Raw genomic sequence first — 15,377 nt, forward strand, 5'->3', positions numbered from 1 at the left:
TAAAATTAGATTTTTTTAAATGAAGGACAGGCAGGAGAATTTATATGAGAATTTATATGCTTGTTAAGAGTTATGTGCAGTATCATGAAGCATTAGATACATGCTATAAGCATACATTATATTCACATATACTGTATATACTGCATTATTTTTGCATTGCCATCTTTCCAATAGCACACACACACACACACACACACACACACACACAAATCTGTTAGGGTTTTCACTAAAATGTAATCCATGAGTGACTGCATAGCTGAACAAAAAGCAGTGCAGAAAATCAAATACAAAGAGGGAAAAAACAAAACAGAGGGTTTATCTCAGTGGCTAATGTATACCATCACATATTAGAAAGTTACACCAACAAGTTGCAGCACAAATTACTTGTTACTCTTTTCTCTACATGGAATGTCCGCTTAAATGCATTATTATTACTATTAGTAGTACTAGTAGTAGTACTAGTAGTAGTAGTATGAATATGAATAAGGGCCAGTGGAAAGGTGTGACAGGGACTTTACATCCCATGTTGAGGAATGAGACCTGAGAGGAAGTTCAAGCCAAGAAAAGAAAAGCCAGATGCAGGATGAAAAAGTAAAGAAGACACAGAAAAAAGACAAAGAGAGAGAGAGAAAGAAATTGTGAGGGACTAGACCTTGGCTCACATCCCCTCATCTCAGAAATAAAAGAAGTTTGTGAGGGCTGTATGTAGGTGAGGTTGGGAGGCAGGAGGACAGAATCGGTGTAACAGAAATAATGTTTCTGTTTATTCACTTGATTAAGAGCGGAGGCAGGCAGGCCAGGCCAGGCCGAGCCGCATAAAGTTCCCTCCGAGGAGACGTGATGCTGGAGGAGAGTGGATGCAGCTCCTCTCATGAATCATATGACCCCTGGGAGAGTGTTTGTGAAACCACTTGGGCAGCTATTGTCCTCCTGGGACTGGCCTCCTCTGAAAAGCTGCAGAAAGCCTGTAATCAGATTAAAGGTTGCTGGGAAGGGGAGGAGGGATCTTTAGGAATAGGGAAGAGGTCGTGAAAGTTCTCTAATCAGTACCTGCCATTGAAGTGCAGAAGAGGGGCTAAATAACACAGCAGGGGGGGAGGCAGGGACCAAGCTGGAGCGACAAATTGGCTTGTTGTTGGAGGGGGATAATGGGACGGGGACGGAGGGGAGGGAGAATAATCAGTGTGGATAAAGTGGAGCAGAAAAGGTGGATTGGGAAAAGGAGGAGAAGTGAAGAACACCAAAGGTGGTGGCCTTCTCCAAAACCTGCCCTGGCAATTATATCACCTTTGTGAACTGATTGCAGAGACTGCACAGTCCATCTGGGCTGACAGATGTATCTAACAGCCTCCATTTTCTCATTGTCCTTCACCGGGCTCACCAGGCCACTGAGCAAGCTATCACAGGGACTTAACTAAATCTAACTCATCAAAGTGCCTCTGAATGATCTCCTGTCCTGTTAGAGGCCTGATTACCACGTGAAGTTATGTTATGTAGTTTGCACAGAAACATACAAGCAAATAGAGGTTCAGTCTTCTTTAGTGATGGGGTTTGACAATTGTAATGAGCCACAAAACGATGGGATAAAGTGTGGGCCCCAATAACATATCCAACTTTAAATAAGTGGGACCAAAATCCAATTGAAAAGCTTCAACGAACACTTGCAAAAAAAAAAGATCCTTGGTCTAGTCTAGAGGGCAGAACTTGGCCTGCTTCCTCTCCACATACAAATTTAAAAAACGAAAAATCAAGCAGATGAGCGCTTGTTTAAATATCACACTCTGATGCCCTTGGCCTGTCAGTATCAGAACCTGCCACCATAACAAAAGGCCAAAACAACTACACAATGAGAAACAAATTTAAGCATATAGATTTTGAATTTTAAATAAATAAATAAATAAATGAATAAATAAATAAATACCTGAACTGGACTGAATTAACACAACACAATAAACTTGATTTTTCCAAAACACTAAATAGACAAACTGGGCTAGCCAATCATTTGTCCATTCAAAGAAAAAAAAAAAATTGAACTAAATGCAGGCAGGTGTTGTGTCAGCACTGTGACCTGTCAGAAATAGAGATACACATTTTCCTTTATTAATAAGATAAATAAGAGATAAAATAAGAGAGTCATAAAACCTCAAATTTAAAGACATAGTTCCAGATTTTAACACCTTCCTGCCAATAACACTGCTCCCAATAACCTGCAGCATCCTCAGAGACAGACCAGACTCTTCTTCTTCTTTATGTTTTTTAACGGCGGCTGGCCACCTTTGCGATGGGGCATTACCGCCACCAGACCAGACTCTGTTTGAGTACTGAATCCTCATAATGAATAGTATAATACCACTATTCACTATTACACTTGATATTTAATGATATCTGACATAAATCCTTACATAGCCACCAAAGATACTCAGAAATGTATTTCATTCATTTCTGATTTAATTGGTTGGCTGATGTATTGGTTTGTAGGGGATCTACTGTATTTACATATATCTGTATTCTTTTCTGATACTTTGTTGATATATTTTGCTCTTCAATACTTTGGCAACACAAATGCTATTGCCATGCTAATACCACTTGTTTGAACAGAACTGAATTGAGCTGATCTAAACTGAGTTGAACTGATTTGAATTAAATTGAAACTGAAGTGGAAATTGAATTGACTGAGAGAGAAAGAGAGACAGAGCATCTTTTAACCTCACCAGTGGATTGGTGAGGTTAATAGAGCTAACCTCCCCACTGTCCAGAGCTTGTCATGCTAACACCCTATCACAAGACATCCCACTAAGTGGGCTGGGCCGCCCCAGTCACTCTTTATAAACCTTTTTTTCCATTGTGATTACTCATCAAATGTCCCATGCTTGAACACCAGGCACTATCAAAGGCAAACGACCACCTTTTTTGTCCATTTGACAAGAGTCCATTTGTTGGGGTCAAAGGAGAAAGTCTCAGGGGGAATGACCCCAGGCTAGCACTGGTGAGGAGGACTACCAAAAAAATCACTATTCATAGCAGGGAAGTGCTTTGATTCAAGCACAAAGCCTACTGCTTCCCTTCGAGTTTGAAAGAAGTGGAAATCAGAGGTACTTTAAAACATTCATCAAGGATCAAAACTGAATGGTTTAGCTCATTAGCTGCTCCAGCTGCTTCTGGCACCTAATTACTGCATGAGAGGTAGCAGCTTATTTTAAAATCAACAAAACTTTTCTCTTTGCTTTCTGTGAATATGGTAAATGTCATATTCAGGATATGTTGTAACATTCATTCACACTTAAATATGTAAACATGAGTGTACAGTCTGCCCAATTTTCCTTAGAGAAGGTAAAATAAGATCAGGCCGCATCTGTTTTTGCATCTGCTGAGCTTCAGCTTCAGCTCCTGTTAAAGCAGGCACCTTCTGCAAAGTCTGAACCAAAGAGGCACCGTTTAACATCTGTTATTTTTTTGAAATTGAGTCTGCTGTGTTTTGGCTTGGCATACAGTAGAGTGAAATTCAGTGCAGTTTGGCCACTCATCTCTATCTCCATCTCTGGTGTAATCCTGGTGAATTGTGCTCTCCAAATGTGGAGTTTACAAAAACTGAGAGGGTTCAGACTCATACAGGCAGCTCAGCTTCAGGACTAATGAATAGCAATTAAGTGACTGACAGACTCCTTCACTCTTTTTCCTACAAAAGAGAGACACCTTAACCCTATAAAGCCATTTGTATCATATATGATACACATTATCAAATAACACATTCTGTTTTCAGTTTAATCAATACTTGACCAAAATACTGTTGTATACCTTTGGACACTTCCCCTGTTCACCCTGGACCATACCATTGGCACTTCAAGTACTGTCATATGATACAACAGAAAAATCGTATGTAATAACATATTTTGTGAAAAATCTTTTTTTTTTTTTTTTCCATTTTGTTATAGGATTAAATAAAGGGTTCAGTTAAAAAAAATGGAATTTTCTGCCAATTCTTTCATAGTTCAGGCTTTATGGGGTTAATCACCTTTTTTTTTTTTTTTTTTTTTTTTTTTACCAAGTGGGAGAAAATCCCAACTGGTTAGCTGACTGATGATAAGAAAACTTCATAGACACTCCACCTTCTGGGATTTTGTTCAAATGTGTAGTCAGAAGGTGAGGTAAATGAATAGAAAAGTGACTCCATCTTGTTCAGACTATCAGCTGTTTTCTTTTTCTGCCCACATTGTGTCATTTCGACCCCTGTTCCTTTGACTAATTCATGTTTGCCGTTCATTTAATTCCGTCCCCACAAGTCACCAACAGCACCAGCGAACAAAGTGCTGCTCAGTCAAACTTTATTCAGATCTCCATGGCAAAGGATAACTTAGTCATGGTCTTACCCTCTGAGCATCCTCTTGTTCTCTCATTTCTTGTCATGAGATCATGGACTGGGAGAGAGGATTGTCTTCTGAGAAGCATCAGGTGGATTCAACAAATGGATGAATTAAAGGGGCTTTTCAGGTGGGCACAGAGGGGGCCTTCACACAGCCATAGGGTTCCTTTGGTGAGGTTTAAGATCCCGTCGTTGCTATGCTTGTGACAGCGCCTCACTGCAGGCCGGTTGCTAAGAGAGGCAGAGAGCTGGAAAGTGCATGTGGCCAGTCTAGCAGCATTGTTCTGCCTGGTGAGACATCTCTGGAGAGGTGATTGACAAGGTATTGCTCATGTCATGCTGACCCAGCTACCACTGGGACTTTGAGTCACACACAGATGTGTATAGCGTACATTTGTGTGGGTTAGTGAGGTGGGGGGGGGGCTCAACATCACCAACTAAGGGACCATACCAGGGATTTTGAATGTTTGGCCCATTTACATCACAACAAACCACTTTGCAAATCATGCAGGGGTACAAAAATGCATAAGAACATAAATTCTAAATTACACAATTTTCAAATTTGAATTTCTGATTGAAACAGTAATCCAAAGTCATCAACGTTCATAAACCACAGAACTGATAATTGGTTGTGTAAAGCAAACGTTTCCACAAGGACTATTTTCCCTGGCGGAGGTACTGTTTCTCTCCATCCAATTTCAAGGCATCAAAACACAGTAGTGCTGCTGCTTTTAGGAAAATGAATGTGGACGACTTTATTATGTTGATGAATACTGGTGTGAAGAAAGTTTGAAGTCTCTGAAAATTCATTTTCATATCATAGTGGAATGAATGGAAACCAATGGCTGGATAATAGGGAGGGAAATGGCATTGCAGATTTAAAATACGACTGCTTGCATTGGGAAAACATTAACAGAAACATAAAGTTTATACATTTTGTAGTAATCACACTAAACATCAAGCAAAATCATTGGTATGGTCCTTTAAAAAGGCTTGATTAGATGTAAATGTTTTGTATGTCTTTGTATTTCAAAGTCTCAGCATTAACCCTCTATTTTTTCATCCCTTTTTGGCCCCCTATGTTTTTTTTTTTTTCTTGCTCTTTAGCTCGCCAACAAACCACTGGATCTGTGTCACACGGTTAAAAATCAGATTTTCTAAATGTGAACCCCCTTGCTTTAGAGATGTTTATGTTATGTGCGGTCAGATTGCCACAGATGGCAACATAAAAAGGAAAATCTGCAGGTCATTGTGTTCTGTGACTAGCAGACAAGAGGTGGACCCGAGAGGCCCCTTTTATTATACGTGCATATTCATGGTCACATGCATGTTGAGGTTTAGTGGATGAGTGGGAGCATAGGTGTGTCTGATTCTGAGGTCACTCCACAAGGCCTCAAATGCCAGATGAGACTGAATGTTCCTCCCTGTCTAAGCACAGTCTGGGCCCCTCGAGCTGTCACACACAGAGGTTGTGGGTTCCACAACCTAAACCCGCCCAGAGACACAGAACACATGGAGATACATTGGACGTCATGGAACTGGCTGGCTGGGGCCTTCAGTCCCAAATGCACAATGCATAAAGATGCTGATTTGAGCTTTGACACAGATTTGCATTGAACAGGTGAGACTGCCGAAATACTCTCGAGCAAGTCAATAAGCCAGTAACTGCTCCAGGCGTGGCGAGGGTCATAAACACACACACTCACACACACACACGCAAAACAACCCCACGCTGCCAGATACACATTTCTGGATCCCACCACGACTCTTAGATCACGCTGATGAGAACGCGCTGACAGAGAGGGGGCAGTAATCTCACACTCCACAATAAGACAAATGCAAACGAAGGAGGGAAAGTCAGTGAAAAACGAAGGGAACAGAGGACGGGGAAGGAGGGGAGTGGAATGATTCTCTTGGGAAGGGTGGGTGTTTGGGTGAAAAGCGACAGCATATGTATTGTTGGCGGCCCTGACTCGCCACCCTGGAGAGCTCCCTGTTCCCACGGTTTGCTCAACAAACAAACGCATCCCCCCACTCTTCCTCCCCCCATTGCACCCGCACGCAGCGGTGATGTCATTAATTACCATCAAAATGAGCATGACAGCAAGCAAGTGTGCGTGCGTCTGCCAGCGAGTCTTTGTGTGTGTGTGTGTGTGTGTGTGTGTGAGGGAGAGAGGGAGATGGAGGGAATGAGAAAGAAAGAGACCATTGTCTGTTGTGAAATAAAGCAATCTCCACTGAAGCATTGTAAATGGGAAAGGCAGAAAAATGGACCAAGTACGGGGATCTGTGAGTGAGAGCCGGGCTGTCACATCTTGTCAGAGCCTCACAAAACCTGATGTGCACACACGGATCTGCCCGGCCACAGAGAGACACTATACCTCTGTGATTGTGTGCTGTCCTGATGTAATTCAGCCTTTTCCCTCGCAACCTCTGAAAGGCACAGGGGTCCCGTTTTTTATGAATACTCTGCAGTGTGTGTATGTGCATGTGTGCGAGTGTGTGTACGTGCATACCTGAATGTGTGTCTTTATGTGCAATATATATGTACCACTATCTTGTGCCTGTGTGTTTGCGAGAAAAGGCCGAGTGAAGAAAACTCGAAAAAATCTTCTTCTTTTAGAATCTCATCATATAAGTTTTCTTTTCTTTTTAAGTGGGATAGGGACCAAATTAAACAGGACCATACCAGTGATTTTGCATATTTCACATAATATTGACTAAATGTATAAACTTCACTTTTCTGCTAACTTTTCTCCCAAGTCAGCAATCATATTTTAGAACTCTGATATCATTTTTGCTCCCTTTGCTCCAGCCATTGGCTTCCATTCATTCCAATGTGATATGAAAATGAACTTTCAGAGACTTTAAACTTTCTTCACACCAGTATTCTATCACCATAATAAAGTCGCACACATTACTTTTCCTAAAAGCAGCAGCACTCTTGTTTTTCCATGACTTGAAATTGGGTGGTGTAACGGCCCCTCCGCCAGGGAAAATAGTCCCTGTGGAAATGTTTGCTTTACATAGCCAGCTATCAGTTCTGTGGTTTAGGATTGGTGATGACTTTGCCGCAGAAGCAGAACATTATAAGACAGGTAATTCAAGGAATGTTAAATTCATGCAAACAATCAATTCTTCATGTGAAAAAAAAAAAAACTGCAGTTCATTTATGGTTGATTTTAAACCGATAATTTGAGATTTCTTTAAGGAGGACAAGTAAAAATACACCACTGTCCCATTAAACGTCCCACAGTTACTGGAGTGGAGGTCTAGTCTTATGTAGTTTAAGTCTCATTGTGATTATTGTCAAATCTGTATCCATGATTGCATGGGATTCCACTTCATCAAAGTTCACAGAGATAATTGCTACTATTCGATCTCCAGTGTCTCTAAAGAAACGGTGTTAATTAGGAGCTTTGATTGGGGCAAAAATAAGAAGACAAACAATTGTGCGCTTTGTGATCTAGTACAAAACGCTCCTCTGCAGAGCTGGAAAGTTCTCGTGTCCCAAACTCTGATGGACTCCTTGTTTCAGGAGCAGGCCCATCTCTGTCTTTGGGAAAGTATCCATCTGCGCCCTATCCTCCAATCTCATCAGCCATCCAAATTAAAAGAAACAATGACCTGCATTGAAGGCAAGAGTTGAACAGATGAAAGCCCTTTACTCTGATTGGTAATATTGGAGCCAAGGATCCTACACAAACCCCTTTTTGTTAGGGTCATCACGGCAGCCAGACATAACTTTATTGGAATTGTTTAGTTATTACACTGAATAATTGGTTTGTGTGTGTGTGTGTGTGTGTGTGTGTGTGTGTGTGTGTGCATGTGTGTGTATGTATAAGTATGCACACATGCATATACATGCATGCAGACGCATGTGTGTAGGATTGTGCGAGATTACTTTAACAAATGTGCAAAAAAATTTAATTATTTCTGTACAAATGGTAAACTTCCATTCACCCAAAAAAGGGAAGACAGGATACATGGGACTGAAGGAACTTTATGGACTGAGAAAATAGATTATGCTGAATCTCCAGCAGATGGCACCACAGTGGCAGTAACACAAGGTGACACTCCAGATACTGTAGTGTAATGAACATAATAACATTAAAACTTTTTTGAATTTGTTTACTCAAGGCTGACATTGGAGGTAACATGGACATATAAAGCTGAGCGGCTGATCTTCTATATGACGTCTGTCATTTTTCCTGGGAAGGTTGGCTGCATGCTTGTCTGCCCTGCCACACTTCTCACTCACACACATTCACACCTGGGAGCTGCCCAGTGCAGACAGTTTGCTCCTGTTCACCTGTGGCCACTGAGCAGCTCCACTGCAGCAGTTTGGAGTGAGAGGCTCCAGAGATTATTGCTGAAAGAGGAGAGAGAGTCTCGCTTTTCCAAGCAGGTTGGGATTCAAACAAGGGACTTTCGGGGTCCTATAAGCCCGCTTCTTGATGCACTTTTTTCAGCAGGCTAGTGAAAGAGAGGCAAGCCAGATCTCTGTAATGCACCAACAGCAGGATTTTTGTGGGATGGGGTGTACTGATGTAATGACAAAACCATCATGCAAAAACATCTTTTGTTTCCCTGAATATAACGGAAGAGTAGATAAATACATAAACACACTTCCAACATTTTGTATTCAGAAGAATAACAGAAAAGTTGAATATTCTGAACATATACATAGCCAAAATATATATAAAGTTGATGAGGCCTTCTGCACTCTCAAAATAATGTTTTTTCTCCATTTTTAACTAAGGTAAAGAGTCCTCATCGCCCAACTGTCATATGAATTCATGAAGGCTTAAGGTTACAGTGGCAAGAAAGGTCAACGCTAATGCAGCGACTACATTTCCTGTCATGAGCAGAATCATCAACATGTGGCGGCAGAAGGCATCAGCCCACACAAAAAGCTGTACTCGTGGCCCACAAGTGAGACTGTCACATCTCTTTTTTGTTTTACTCACCCTTTATGAAAAAAGGGGGATAAAAGAAGAGGAGGTGTAGGTTCTCTGGGGAAGCTGGTCGCGTTGGCTGGCTGCTTTACTGCCTGATTGCATTTATAATCTGAGTGTGCCACTGGGAGCTTTAAGTGCTGAATGAGAGGATCTCTGAGGCCTGAGGCCTCTCTCTCTCTCTCTCTCTCTCTCTCTCTCTCACTGTCTCTCTCTGCATTTTTTTGACTGGATATAAAAACACCACCATGTCACTTCCTGCTCCAGCAGCTCCAGCTCCCTGTACATGGTTCAGTCATGGTCCTGAATGGCGCCCACTGTTAGATCACCACACATGGTGATGCTGGCTAAATATTGGGCTCACTGTTATTTTTTTATTCTGCCCTCAGACTGGCTTTCTCTGTGTCTCCTGACTCCTGGTCTTTTTTTCCGGCGGGGGGAACAGACAGGAAATGCAGAACTGAGCTCAGAGAGAACTCGGACTGAAATGAAAATATAACATGCTCCTATCCAGTCTTCCTCGTTTTTGTTAGAGGAATCTCAAATAATAGGCAAAACTGTTCAAATTAAACAGAAGCACGGATTATTCAGCTGATGAAAAGGAGCGTGCAGTGTCATAGCAGACTCTTAGCACTAGTATTTCCATTACAAAAAGTTCAACATCCTACTCCTATAATTCACAAGAAAGTTATTTTTTCTTCTCATTACTCAAACTATTGATTATACTGACCTTTATTAAGCAGGCAAGACTAATATAAATAAATGAGCTGTGTAGTATATATTTTGAAAGTTGTTCCAACAAATAAATGACTTAAAAATAGATAATTTATTAAAAGATTCACAATAGAATAAGAGATTCCAACAAAAATGGAAAAAAGGGAAACAATTCTTGCAGAAATCCAGCCGCTCCCAACAGAATATCAAAAGGAAATTCAAATGTAAAATTATAGAGAATAGTTAAATAATTCAATTACACAAATCAGGGATTAAAAATGAACAGCATGTGATATAAAGATATGGTGTAACAGGATGTTTCCTGAGTTAAGAAGACAATAAAAATGACAAAACACAATATGATGGCGCTGAAGTCATAAGAATCCAGTTTAAATATAAATTTTGTGCTGGGTCGAATGCAAAAATTCGCAATATTCCATTTGTTTCATATTGTTTGGAGTGTGTATTTTTCCAGCGTTATATTTAACGTGTGAGATGTTGAGCCACTGAACGCAGCAGAATTTAAAATCCTAATTCATATTCAGATAAAGCTAAGCTGGAGCTTCAGATCCTCCATTAGCAGGTGGGCTTATTGAAGAATCTCTGCTCTCAAACAATCACCAGCCTCTCTGGGTGACTCATTATATACCACACCAAGAACACCGAGGCCTCTCGTCCCCGCACTTATCTGTTCACAACACCGGGAGCTGGCCTATAAATGGGAAGTGGCCCAAAATCTAAATGCTCTGAACCAGCTTAAAGAATATGGACAAAGATCTATTTCATAGGCCTTGTTTTATTATTAAACCCCGTGGTTCACTCAGAGGAGGAACAGGAGTGAAAAATAAAAACCTACTGCAGAACCTGTGGTCCCACCAGCACACAAAAAGCTATGATGCATCATATCTGAGGAAGTAGTCTTTGTCCATGATTAATATTGTTATTTGGTGATCCAAGTAAAACATTGAGAAAATACACAGGGAAGTTAAAACCTTTAAATTTTTTATTTACAAACATCTCTGAATTAAAACACAGAGGCAACTATTAACATTTGCTTCACACACATGCACACACACACAAAGTCCTATAGGTTTGTTGTGCAAATTACTTTAAAATAATTACCCTAGAGAAGGGTTTTTACATTTCTTTCCATTTCTGCTTGATTTCCAGGTTGAGGTTAGCAGAGAAATATGATGAGCTGTCTATCAAAGCTCTTGCAGTGAACACACATTAGTCTTTGGTAAGCGCTACATGGTAAAAGTATCCAGCTTGAGGACAGTGATCTGTGTTCCCACACTGCTGCAGGATGCAGCTTCCAGCTCAGACTGTGGAAGCCCCTCTGACAGCTGGACACTGGAAAGGGGCTGAGGCCGAAACTGAACACCTGGACAGGTGCAGTGGATGAAACTTTGAACAACTGACCTAAAGGCTACTTTCAAACATTTTGCAAAACTTTGCAAAAACATATAGCAAACACTTTGCACATTATTTGGTGGCAGCCCTAGCCTGCTGTCCCAGCCTCACTTTGGGAAAGCCGGGCCTGCATGACACCTGCAATGGAGACTACAAAGCACTGCAACTCTTTTTTTTCACTGGTATTTTTTTCTCTCCATTGCAAGGACACTTCATGGTGTTTTCTCACTTGGGAGGGCATCTCAGAGGGCACCCTCTGAGTTTTCTTCATCAGAAAGACACCTGGGGAACCTCCCGTTCTCCTGTTGTCAGGGCTCCTGTGCTGTAGCAGCACATCACTTTTTCTCCACTGGAGACTCATCCATGAAGAAACTTGCTCATCCTCACACATGCAGGGACAGCCTTTACAGCTCAGCAGCACGGTTTATCCACTGGAGGGCACTTCTCCATCAGTGCAGCACCTCATTTATTATCTTTTATCATTATCATTATTACTATTTATTTATTGCATGAAGGATCACCTTAAGGGCCATTCAGTTTTTTCCCCATGTGAAGGACAGACGGTGCACGCTTCCTCTTGGCACTCGATGCTGCTTCAAACATGGGGGCCTGTTCATAAACCCAGACAAGCATTCTGGCTCTCTCCACATTTAATTTAAAAATCATGGTCATCTTCTTGTGAAAAGGTTTATCTATTTATGTATTTATTTATTTATTTATTTACGGTTTGATGCCCCCTTTCGCATGTTTATTATGATCTTTTGGCCATGTAACATGCAAAATTACAGTATGGTGCAGTTCTTTGCCATTGTTTAACTTTTATATATATATATATGTATATATATATGTATATATATATATATGTATATATATATGTATATATATATATATATATATATATATATATATATATATATATATATATATATATATATATATATATGTATGTATACCTATAGATACAGATGTAGACATATGTACTATATACATATACATACATATGTATATGTATATGTACATGTATATGTACACAGGGTACACCTGGATACAGTTGTACTCAGCTGGACCAGTCTAACCTGATCTCAGAGCAGTGAAAGACCAGGTCCAGCGTGACCCTCAGCTGATGGAACTGACCTCAGGTCCCGTCTCCGTATCAAGGAGCAGGCGCAGGCGGTATGGCTGTAACGGCAACGACCCGTGGTCCAAGACGGTATTCATTCCCTGTTGAGAAGCCACGGAGCAGTCATTGGCGCATCATGGCGGCGCAGTCCGGACAGCAGCACGGTCCTTGCGACCAGATGTTCAGCAGGCCAATGCCACGTCTCCATGACATCCGTGACGCAGGCGCCGTCTCCTCGTAGCAGCAGAGAGCGCCTGCATCACTCAGGATCACCAGTCTGTAGCCTCTAGTCTCTGCGCAGGCTGCACCGACCACCGGAGACCGGCCTGAGGACACACCTGCTGTGCAGCTGGCAGAGCCACCTGTAGAGCCCGCCTGGGAAAGACGAGACTCCCTTGGTCTTTGCTCACCGGACTGAAGAGAGTGAAACACTCAACAGCTGAACTTGGAGACTCTCCTATGTGTAAGCTCTCCAAATGGAGAGCTTACACATGTGTATGTGTAAGATCTCCAATGGAGAGTTTACACATGTGTATGTGTAGGTTCTCCAATGGAGAGCTTACACATACTATGTTGGGCCACACTTTGACAAGGCGACCCAAACCGGTTGTTAGACCAGTCAAAGACCAACACCAGCATGTGTGCTGGACACACACCTGCTGACCAGCAACAGGTATGTGACACACACCTGCTGCCGACCTGGCCTTTTAAAGACTCCGACTGACGTCACAGTCAACCAAATGATGACGTCGCACGCGCAGCACAGACAACACCTGGAACACTGCTCAATATTTTACAATCACCTGCACTGGTTTGTGACGGACGGCATGACGTCACAATGGCTACAGCTCCACATTCTGCATTGTTGAATTTGTGTGTGTGTGTGTGTGTGTGTGTGTGTGTGTGTGTGTGTGTGTGTATATATATATATATATATATATATATGTATGTATGTATATATATGTATACATCTGACACTTTCAACTGTCCAAACTTTAAATAATAAGTGGAAACAGGCAGATCATCGTGTATGCAAAATACTGCTACTGATGTTTTAAAATTATTTTTATCTGACATTAAGGGATTTTGTTTCTACCTTTCAGGTTGTAGGAATTTGACCTTACAACAGTACAATGTACTGCCCACTCACAAGTACTGTATGCAGCCACTTGACCCAGTTTACTGCCGGTGTCATAGCACATAAAAACCGGTAAAAACCACATAGCAGTCTTTTCATTTCCCTTTGAGTCATTTGATTCAGCTGCTGTTTCTTTTATTGAGCATAGAGCACTTCATCTCTTTAACTGGATGAGAGAAGCTTAGTTATGTTATTAAAAACCCCTGAAAGTCTATACAAAAAGTATTTCCTCTATAGCATCTGCATAATGCAATATTAAAACCTTTTTTCAAAATATCTTTAGTTCTGTTCTTGGATTCTTCATCATTTTTCATGCCATTTCTATAAGAGCTTATGATTATCACTACTACTTAAAGCACCATCAAGGCGTCCTTTCTTGTTTTTCAGTATTATTTAATATCTGCTTTTCTGGCTTAGCCTCACCTTGATCTGCAAATCTGATTTGATTTCATTCTGCAGGAGTCTCTAAAAAATAGAAGGAGTGTGAACCAAAGTGAAAGGTGGCTGTTCTCTGGGAGAACAAAAACAGGAAAGAATTAATATTATAACAATTTTATGAATAGTCTCAACTGAATCCTTCTCTGTCAGGTCATGTCATGTCAAATTTATCTGAACAGCCAAATATTACAAATTGCAAACTTGCCTCAAGGGGCCTTTACAGCAATACAGCATCCTCTGTCCTTAGACCCTCACATTGGATAGGGGGGAAAAAACCTTGAACAGGAGAAAAAAAGGAAGAAACCTCAGTGAGAGTGTCAGAGGAGGGATCCACTCCCCTGGAGAAACAATATACAAAGTAAATGGGAAGCTGGAGGAAAGAGCGTATAAAAGGGTAAGTGAGGTGATTTTGTATTAACTTTTATAGAAGATAATGTAGATAAAGACGATGTGCATCAATAAAGTTTTATTTTACCACACAGGTGCACTGAATGGCTGACAGGAAGGAAACAGCCTCAGTCCAGTTGAACCGTCGAGCACAGGAAACAAAGTAAAAAGAAACTTCCGTGGCAGCATTTGAATGGAAGTAGTTAGTTTCAAACTTTCTACCGCTCAGGAGGAGAGCCAGGGAAGGCTTGAGATGCAGGAAATAATGCTGGACGGTATGGTGAGCTTCTCCACTATAGTCACCGTTACACTGAATATCTCCACAGTCTCAAGCAGAGGTCGATACATAAGGCCAGCATCATTATCGTCAGTCACATCCTGTGGTGACTCATCAGTGTCTGACAGAAAAACAGGGAAACCAGACTTAGATGCACCAGGTGTTGACCCACTGTGCTCTTTCCATCAGGTTTATGTGACTGGATAAGAAAAAAAAAAAAAAAATGTTTCCCTATGTTGACGATCACAATGTCTGTGCTGATATGACAAAATTGTGACGAAAATTTAATGTGGAAAAAAATTGGAATTGGAGGGTAAAAATCTCACCTGGCTCTTTGCCACTGCGTCACTGAGAACCATGTGTGCTGGGCCTTCATAAAGGGGGGTGACCGTGATTCAGGGGCCCCAAGCCACACAGCCTGGGCCTCCACACAGTGTCTGGACAATTAGGCGTCTCCATGTGTTATGTGTCAAAAAAACAAAACATTATAATTTAAAGAAACTGAGACGGTTGAACTAATTGGCTACTGTGTTTACAATTCAGGTTTGCGATTGGATAGTGCAGATTCTCCA

Source organism: Myripristis murdjan, chromosome 3 (assembly GCF_902150065.1).
Source record: "Myripristis murdjan chromosome 3, fMyrMur1.1, whole genome shotgun sequence".
Lineage (NCBI taxonomy): Eukaryota > Metazoa > Chordata > Actinopteri > Holocentriformes > Holocentridae > Myripristis > Myripristis murdjan.